Below are 10780 nucleotides of genomic sequence, written 5' to 3' on the forward strand. Positions count from 1 at the left end.
CTGTCGTTCTACTTCCGAACAAGTCATTGTAAATAAGAATTTGTTCTTAACGGACTTGCCTAGTTAAATAAAAAATACACACACACACACATATATATATATATATATATATAATTTAAAAGTGTCTAATAGAATGTGGCAAAAACAAATGTAGTCATTAATAAATGCATTTCAATATCTTCCTAAATATTTTCTACAATGATGGGGGAGTGCCAAGATGGAGGAACGGTGGCTTCAACATAGCACCCTCTATTAGTCAGTTAGTGTATATAGTGCCTTTGGAAAGAATTTTGACCCCTTGACCATTTTCCACATTTTGTTAAGTTACAGCCTTATTCTAAAATTGATTCAATTGTTTTCCCCTCATCAATCTACACACAATACGCCATTAATGACAAAGCAAAAACAGGTTTTTAGACATTTTGCATAATAATATCACATTTACATAAGTATTCAGACCCTTTACTCAGGACTTTTTGAAGAACCTTTGGCAGCGATTACAGCATTGAGTCTTCTTGGGTATGACGCTACAAGCTTGGCACACCTGTATTCTGGGAGTCTCTCCCATTCTTCTCTGCAGATCCTCTCAGGCTCTGTCAGGTTGGATGTGAAGTGTCGCAACACAGCTATTTTCAGGTCTCTCCAGAGATGTTCTATCGGGTTCATGTCCGGGCTCTGACTGGGTCACTCAAGGACATTCAGAGACTTGTCCCGAAGCCACTCATGCATTGTCTTGGCTGTGTGCTTAGGGTATTTGTCCTGTTGGACGGTGCACCAGTCTGAGGTCCTGAGCAGGTTTTCATCAAGGATACATTGCTCCGCTAATCTTTTTCTTGATTAGTCTCCCAGTCCCTGCAGCTGAAAAACATCCCCAAGCATGATGCTGCCACTAACATGCTTCACCATAGGGATGGTGCCAGGTTTCATCCTGACATGATGCTTGGCAATTCAGGTCAAAGAGTTCAATCTTGGTTTCATCAGACCAGAGAATCTTGTTTCTCATTGTCAGAGTCTTTAGGTGCCTTTAGGCAAACTCCAAGTGGGCTGTCATGTGCCTTTTACTGAGGAGTGGCTTCCATCTGGCCGCTCTACCATAAACGCCTGATTAGTGGAGTGCTGCAGAGATGGTTGTCCTTCTGAAAAGTTCTCCCATCTCCACAGAGGAACTCTGGAGTTCTGTCAGAGTGACCATCGGCTTCTTGGTCAAGGCCCCTCCCTGACCAAGGCCCTCCGATTGCACAGTTTGGCCAGGCAGCCAGCTCTAGGAAGAGTCTTGGTAGTTCCAAACTTTTTCCATTGAAGAATGATGGAGGCCAGTGTTCTTGGGGACCTTCAATGCTGCAGAAATGTTTTGGTACCCTTCTCCAGATCTGTGCCTTGACACAGTCCTGACTTTGTGCTCTACGGACAATTCCTTCGACCCCATGGCTTGGTTTTTGTTCTGACATGCACTGTCAACTGTGGGACCATATATAGACAGGTGTGTGCCTTTCTAAATCATGTCAAATCAATTGAATTGACCACAGGTGGACTCCAATCAAGTTGTAGAATCATCTCAAGGATGATCAATGGAAACAGGATGCAACTGAGCTCAATTTCTAATCTCATAGCAAAGGGTCTGAATTTATGTTTTATATTTTTAAAACATTTGCAAAAATTTCTAAAAACCTATTTTCGATTTGTCATTATGGGGTATTGTATGTACATTGCTGAGGATTTTATTTATTTCAGCAATTTTAGAATAAAGCTATGGAAAATTCAAGGGAAAAAATACTTTCCCTGCCGCAGGCTATGTACCTTGGGCATATATACAATAGATCATTGTGTGTCCAAGGTACATAGCCTACAGCAGTGTTCCCCAATTTACATTTTACAGAATTCAGCTCCAAGTTATTTTAATTTTGGATATCTGTTCCTAAGTATTCCTACATATAATAGAAAGACATGATCGTATACAAATGTAAGCAAAGGTTTCAAATGATTACATTTTAGTGAAATACTGGGAAAAAACTGGTTGAATCAACGTTGTTTCCACATCATTGTGATGACGTGGGAATCCACGTGGGAAACTGATTGGATTTGAAAACAAGTCATAAACCTAGGGGAATTTAGTATTTTTTTCACCCAACTTTTAACCTAAATCCAATGACATGGTGAAATGTTTTGTTGATTTCACGTTGAATTCACCTTAGTTGACAACTCAACCAAATGTAAATCAAAACGAGATGTTCGTGCCCAGTGGGATGATTCTCTCGCTCCCTCTAGACAGATAACTGTGACAAAGGCTCACCAGCCCCCATAACTCCACCAGCTCCCATAATTCCACCATTTGACATTGTTGTTTTTCAACCTCACTCAGATGCATCTGAGCTAACTACACTGTGCGCTCTTAAGTACACAAATGTTTGTGTGCGTTCATTTGTAAACAAGTTATTGTTAATTATAACTTTGCGTGAACTTTGCTGATCAGTGGAGCGAAGCATGTCTCCCCTTCAGTGAGTAATTATTCAGGCTAATTGCTGGCCCTGTTCACGGAGTATAAAGCACTGCTCATCCCTCAGCATGGCCATCTCACATGCCTTCATTTCATTGGCTCTGTCCCAAATAGCACCTTATCCCCTACATAGTGCACCAGTTTTGATCCGAGCACTGGTCAAAAGTAGTGCACTATATAGCGAATAGGGTGCAATTTGGGAAGCGCTCACTGGCTGTCTCCTCAACAGAAACATTAGCAGCCTTTTAATGGTTCAATGTCTCTTATGATCCTAGTTGTCAAGATAAAAGCATATGGTGCTGAAAAGAAGGAGGGGGTGGTTATACATGTTATCCTTTGATTCACACGCCTAAAATGGATAAAATAATAATAAAAACATGACGTTAGCAATTTGTCTGTTTTTACACCGTAAACATGCATTGTTGTTCCACCCAGTCTGCCCTCCTTCCAAATCAAAGCCAGGTAATCAGAGGACACAAAGCCACATAATGACGACAGTCATGGTGAAGCCTCCCTCAGGCGGGTTAGGTTGAATCCCTCTCTCTCTCTCTCTCGCTAAAGATGAGCAAAATAAGACTACATAAAATAAATAATACAAATACTGAGCTGTGTTGTATGCTACATTTTTTTTAAACAATGATATTATTTTATCCCCTTGTTAGAATAACAACACTTAACCTTTTTCTAAAAATGCTTTATGAGATTGGAGAATACATTAAGAGGGATCTTAGACCATTTTCTCCATATGTCCTTTGTCTGCTCTGATGGACTGGTTCCAATCCAAGTGCCAATGCTGTTAAGCAAACTCCAGGCGTTTACATTTGTTCAATGTCATGAAAATAGAGCTCTTTGGCCATGCACACCAGTGGTCGGCTTTGCTTCGGGAAAAAAAAAAGATTGGCTCACTTGTACTTTTGACCTGAATGCATTTCCTCCTCACCTTTGAGACCACATCCTGCTCCAGAAATCTCACATCAGTTCATTTTCAGTTCTTCCCCATCTCTCACAACAGTTACGATGGCATCTCTCTGTCAAACAACACCTCCTCCCTGAATCTCTTCAAGAAGATCAGCGAGAGGAACAGCGAAGGAAACATCTTCTCTCCTCTGTTAATATTCAGAACCACATTCCTGTAAAGATTAAAGAGGATCTCATGTTAAATACTGTTGAAGTAATATGGCTACAGGTTCATCTGCCTCACCTAAAGGCCATGCTGGTGTGAAGCTGCTATAGACCACCAAGTGCTAACAGTCAGTAACTGGATAAGATTTGTGAAATGCTTGATAATGTATGTGATATCAACAGAGAAGTATATTTAACATTAACATTTAACATTAACATTTAACATTTAAGTCATTTAGCAGACGCTCTTATCCAGAGCGACTTACAAACGGGTGAATTCACCTTCTGACATCAGTGGAACAGCCACTTTACAATAGTGCATCTAAATCATTTAAGGGGGGGGGTGAGAAGGATTGCTTTATCCTATCCTAGGTATTCCTTGAAGAGGTGGGGTTTCAGGTGTCTCCGGAAGGTGGTGATTGACTCCGCTGTCCTGGCATCGTGAGGGAGTTTGTTCCACCATTGGGGGGCCAGAGCAGCGAACAGTTTTGACTGGGCTGAGCGGGAACTGTACTTCCTCAGTGGTAGGGAGGCGAGCAGGCCAGAGGTGGATGAACGCAGTGCCCTTGTTTGGGTGTAGGGCCTGATCAGAGCCTGGAGGTACTGCGGTGCCGTTCCCCTCACAGCTCCGTAGGCAAGCACCATGGTCTTGTAGCGGATGCGAGCTTCAACTGGAAGCCAGTGGAGAGAGCGGAGGAGCGGGGTGACGTGAGAGAACTTGGGAAGGTTGAACACCAGACGGGCTGCGGCGTTCTGGATGAGTTGTAGGGGTTTAATGGCACAGGCAGGGAGCCCAGCCAACAGCGAGTTGCAGTATTTTATGGGTGATTTAAATATTGACTGGCTTTCATCAAGCTGCCCACTCAAGAAAAAGCTTCAAACTGTAACCAGTGCCTGAAACCTGGTTCAGATTATCAGTCAACCTACCAGGGTAGTTACAAACAGCACAGGAATTAAATCATCAACATGTATTGATCACAGCTTTACTAATGCTGCAGAAATGTGCCTGAAATCAGTATCCAAATCTATAGGATGTAGTGATCATAATATAGTAGCCATATCTTGGAATACCAAAGTTCCAAAGGCTGGGCCTAATATAGTGTATAACAGGTCATACAATACGTTTTGTAGTGATTCATATGTTGATGATGTAAATAACATTTGTTGGTCTGTGGGAGCAACCAGACGCTGCACTTGACATATTTATGAAATTGCTTATTCCAGTTGCTAATAAGCACGCACCCATTAAGAAAATGACTGTAAAAACTTAAATCCCCATGGATTGATGAGGAATTGAAAAATTGTATGGTTGCGAGGGATGAGGCAAAAGGAATGGCAAATAAGTCTGGCGGCACAACCGATTGTCAAACTTATTGCAAATTGAGAAATCATCTGAACAAAAATAAAAATAAACTACACTATAAAACAAAGATATATGAAATAAAGAATGATAGTAAAGAGCTTTGGTGCACCTTAAATGAAATTCTGGGGAAAAAGGCAAGCTCAGCTCCATCATTCATTGAATCAGATGGCTCACTCATCACAAAACCAACGGATATTGCCAACTACTTTAATGATTTTTTCATTGGCAAGACTAGCTAACGTAGGCATGACATGCCAGCAACAAATGCTGACACTACACATCCAAGTATATCTGACCAGTATTATGAAAGACAAGCATTGTAATTTTAAATTCCGTAAACTTAGTGTGGAGGAGGTGAAAACAATGGTCTATCAACAATGACAAGCCACCGCCTTCTGACAACTTGGATGGAAAATTATTGAGGTTAATAGCGTCCCATTTGCCACATTTTCCTATTTAAGTCCACTAGAATAGAATGTGTGTGCCCCCAGGCTTGGACGGAAGCAAAAGTCATTCTGCTATCTAAGGATAGTAAAGCCCCCTTTACTTGCCTAAATATCCGACCACTTTAAACAATGCTACTTAATATAATGTTTATATACCCTACATTACTAATCTCATATGTATATGTATATACTGTACCCTATATCATCTACTGCATCTTTATGTAATACATGTATCACTAGCCACTTTAACTCTTGAAACTCCCCATCCCGGATCCGGGATTGTGACTAAGCCTCAGGCTCATTAGCATAACGCAACGTTAACGATTTCTGAAAATCGCAAATAAAATTAAAATAATGCGTTTGCTCTCAAGCTTAGCCTTTTCTTAACAACACTGTCATCTCAGATTTTCAAAATATGCTTTTGAACCATAGAAATTGACTAATTTGTGTAAGAGTATGCAAAGCTAGCATAGCATTTTGTGTAGCATGTAGCACGCAACATTTTCACAAAAGCCAGATAACCAAATAAATAAAATCATTTACCTTTGAAGAGCTTCTGATGTTTTCAATGAGGAGACTCCCAGCCACATACCAGATGCGCAGTGTTTCCTGAAAGCGTCTGTGTGTAGGAGAAATCGTTCCGTTTTCTACATTGCGCCTGGCTACCGAAACAAACCGAAAATGCAGTCACCTACAACGTGAAACTTTTTCCGGATTAACTACATAATATCGACCGAAACATGGCAAACGTTGTTTGGAATCAATCCTCAAGGTGTTTTTTCACATATCTCTTCATTGACATGCAGTTCGTGGAAGCTTGCTTCTCTCTCTGTGCCCCATGGAAAAATACTGGCAGGTGACTTTTGCGCACCAATTTCGGCGCAGGACACCGGGCGGACACGTGGTAAATGTGGCCTCTTATGGTCAATCTTCCAATGATCTGCCTACAAATACGTCACAATGCTGCAGACACCTTGGGGAAACGACAGAAAGGGCAGACTCATTCCTCTTGCGTTCACAGCCATATTTACATTTTACATTTAAGTCATTTAGCAGACGCTCTTATCCAGAGCGACTTACAAATTGGTGAATTCACCTTCTGACATCCAGTGGAACAGCCACTTTACAATAGTGCATCTAAATCATTAAGGGGGAGGGGGGGGGTGAGAAGGATTACATATAAGGAGATCATGAAAGACAGAGCCTCAAAAATCCTTGTCATTTCCTGGATGCCAAGTCATCTTGGTTTTGCCTGAAGCTCACGTTAAAGGGCACGCACAGAGAAGATATTTGTATTTCTGGACACGTCAGAGTGTTTTCTTTCGAACAGTAGCAATTATATGCATAGTCGAGCATCTTTTTGTGACAAAATATCTTGTTTAAAACGGGAACGTTTTTCTTCCAAAAATGAAATAGCGCCACCATTGGTGTAAGAGGTTAAACTATGCCACTTTGTTTACATACCCTACATTACTCATCTCATATGTATAAACTGTACTCGATACCATCTACTGCATCTTGCCTATGCAGTTCTTTACCATCACTCATTCATATATCTTTATGTACATATTCTTTATCCCTTTACACTTGTGTGTATAAGGTAGTAGTTTTGGAATTGTTAGGTTAGATTACTCGTTGGTTATTACTGCATTGTCAGAACTAGAAGCACAAGCATCTTGCTACACTCGCATTAACATCTGCTAACCATGTGTATGTGACAAATACTTTTGATTTGATCTATCAGCCTGTTACCAACCATTCGTAAACTTTGGGGGAAAATGGTATTTGACCAGATACAATGATATTTCACAGTAAACAAATGACAACAAATGTTCAGCATGCTTATAGAGAAAGACATTCAACAAGCACAGCACAGCACTTACACAAATGACTGATGATTGGCTGAGAGAAATTGATGACAAAAGATTGTGGAGGCTGTTTTGTTAGACTTCAGTGCGTCTTTTCACATTATAGATCATAGTCTGCTGTTGGCTAAACTTGTGTTACACCCCCTGCTATATTGTGGATAAAGAGTTAGTTACCTGTCTAACAGAACACAGAGGGTGTTCTTTAACGGAAGCCTCTCCAACATAATCCAGGTAGAATCAGGAATTCCCCAAGGCAGCTGTTTAGGCCCACTACTTTTTTCAATCATTTACATTTACATTTAAGTCATTTGGCAGACGCTCTTATCCAGAGCGACTTACAAATTGGTGAATTCACCTTATGACATCCAGTGGAACAGCCACTTTACAATAGTGCATCTAAATCATTTAAGGGGGGGGTGAGAAGGATTGCTTTATCCTATCCTAGGTATTCCTTGAAGAGGTGGGGTTTCAGGTGTCTCCGGAAGGTGGTGATTGACTCCGCTGTCCTGGCATCGTGAGGGAGTTTGTTCCACCATTGGGGGGCCAGAGCAGCGAACAGTTTTGACTGGGCTGAGCGGGAACTGTACTTCCTCAGTGGTAGGGAGGCGAGCAGGCCAGAGGTGGATGAACGCAGTGCCCTTGTTTGGGTGTAGGGCCTGATCAGAGCCTGGAGGTACTGCGGTGCCGTTCCCCTCACAGCTCCGTAGGCAAGCACCATGGTCTTGTAGTGGATGCGAGCTTCAACTGGAAGCCAGTGGAGAGAGCGGAGGAGCGGGGTGACGTGAGAGAACTTGGGAAGGTTGAACACCAGACGGGCTGCGGCGTTCTGGATGAGTTGTAGGGGTTTAATGGCACAGGCTGGGAGCCCAGCCAACAACGAGTTGCAGTAATCCAGACGGGAGATGACAAGTGCCTGGATTAGGACCTGCGCCGCTTCCTGTGTGAGGCAGGGTCGTACTCTGCGGATGTTGTAGAGCATGAACCTACAGGAACGGGCCACCGCCTTGATGTTAGTTGAGAACGACAGGGTGTTGTCCAGGATCACGCCAAGGTTCTTAGCGCTCTGGGAGGAGGACACAATGGAGTTGTCAACCGTGATGGCGAGATCATGGAACGGGCAGTCCTTCCCCGGGAGGAAGAGCAGCTCCGTCTTGCCGAGGTTCAGCTTGAGGTGGTGATCCGTCAATCTTTACTAATGAATTGGCACTGGCTTTGAGTAAGGCCAGTGTGTCTATGTATGCGGATGACTCAACACTATACATGTCAGCTACTACAGCGACTGAAATGACTGCAACACTTAACAAAGAGTTGCAGTTAGTTTCAGAATGGGTGGCAAGGAATAAATTAGTCCTAAATATTTCTAAAACTAATGGCATTGTATTTGGGATCACTAAACCCTAAACCTCAACTAAATCTTGTAATAAATAAATATGGAAATTGAGGTGACTAAACTTTTTGGAGTTACCTTGGATTTATAAGCTGTCATGGTCAAAACATATTGATACAACAATAGCTAAGATGGAGAGAAGGTAAGGTGCTGCTCTACCTTCTTGACAGCACTGTCAACAAGGCTGCTGGCCCTTGGGTGTACATAGAGAGCTAATATTAATCATATGCATGTCAATCTCTCCTGGCTCAAAGTGGAGGAAAGATTGACTTCATCACTGCTTGTATTTATGAGAGGTATTGACATGTTGAATGCCCCCGAGCTGTCTGTTTGAACTACTGGCACACAGCTCAGACACCCATGCATACCCCACAAAACAAGCCACAAGAGGTCTCTTCACAGTCCCCAAGTCCAGAACAGACTATGGAAGGCACACAGTAGTACATAGAGCCATGTCTACATGGAACTTTATTCCACATCAAGTAACTCATGCAAGCAGTAAAATTAGATTTAAAAAAACACTTTATGGAACAGCGGGGACTGTGAAGCAACACAAACATAGGCACAGACACATGCATACACATGATGACATACACACTATACACACACGTACACATGGATTTTGTACTGTATATATGTGGCAGTTGTGGAGTAGGGGCCTGAGGTCACACAGTCTGTGAATGTATTGTAATGTTTTTAAATTGTATAAACAGCCTTAATTTTGCTGGACCCCAGGAAGAGTAGCTGCAATGGGGATCCATAATAAATACAATTCTCCTCTGCTTTGGCTAAAGTATTCCTTGAGGCCAAGGGCAATATTGCTACACAGATGTCAGAGGCGCTGCACCTCCACAAAGCTGAGGGTGACATCCACGATGGGTTAAAAAAAACTCCTGTCTGAGCTGAACAAAGACAAACCCCATACACACTTGAGCCTCCTGGCCAACTGCCTGTTTGGAGGGGTCAGGGGCCAATAGTGGGGCCAGGAGCAATACTGCCACACGGATGTTAGAGGCCCTGCCCCTCCACAAAGCTGAGGTGTTCAGAAAACTCCTGTCTGGGCCCCGTACACACTACCCCCATGCACTGAACCTGGCAAAGCCTTTTCAAAAGCTTTTCTCTGTGAAACTAGGAAGTACTACGGTGCCAGGTTAGAGTCTGTCGACTTCGAGTCCAATGCAGAGGCGCCTAGGGTTAACATTAACAACTGGGTGGATAAAAAGACAGAGGGAAAACTCCAGGACCGGTTGCAAAAGGGAGCTGTCAACAACCAAAACCTGTTGGTGAATGTCATTTATTTCAAGGGCAAGTGAGGAAAGCAGTTCATGAAGAGATCCAGCAGAGAAGCTCAGTTCAAGGTGAGAGAACATTTGTGTATCAGGAGAGCATGTTCTGCTTGACCTTAATCCCTGAGGTCAACTGCCAGATTCTGGAGCAATCTGAGCATGGTTCTCGGAAGAGATAGAGGACAAACTGGGCTGGAGGAGCTGGTGAGGGAGTTCACGTTATGATAACTTTGTTGCATGGACCTGGCCCACGTGGGACATATGCACTTGTCCAGACTGAAGATGGAGAAGGCCTGCAACCTGAAAGCCGTTCTGGTCAGCATGGGCATGATGGCCTCATTTGAAGGGCTCAGGAGCAATTTCTCAACATGGAGTTGTCTGAGGTGGTGCACAAGGCCTTTGTAGAGGTGAATGAGGAAAGCGCAGAGGCTGCTGCCATAAGGCTGTGTCCCCGATCAGTAATGTTAAGAAAGCATGTTAAACGTACCTTCAAAGCCAACCACACTTTCTGTTCTTCATCCGCCACAAAAGTAGTCAGAGCAGCCTCTTCTGTTGCAGGTTTTGTATAAACGGTCCCAAAGATTTTGCCCAATTGTGTGCAACGTCATCCAATTCGTTTGACGTTACGTCCTGGGGAAAAAAAGAAGATATGTTACGAATTCCAAAGTTCGTACCATTGGACTTTGAAGTGCTTGTCAACAATGTTGTAATTTGTAATAATTATGTTCATGTATGTAATCTCGGTTAACCCAGAAGTAAAATCTTGTGTAATTTGTTCAGCTGCATGATCAACTTCTGGGACTATACGTGTTAG

The 10780-nt window shown here is 42.7% G+C and overlaps 1 pseudogene; it reads left to right on the forward strand.

The window, feature by feature from the left end:
- Positions 1 to 9509: 9509 nt before the first annotated feature.
- Positions 9510 to 10780, forward strand: LOC135519645 (leukocyte elastase inhibitor-like; annotated as a pseudogene).

The sequence above is a fragment of the Oncorhynchus masou genome, chromosome 29 (genome assembly GCF_036934945.1).
Source record: "Oncorhynchus masou masou isolate Uvic2021 chromosome 29, UVic_Omas_1.1, whole genome shotgun sequence".
Lineage (NCBI taxonomy): Eukaryota > Metazoa > Chordata > Actinopteri > Salmoniformes > Salmonidae > Oncorhynchus > Oncorhynchus masou.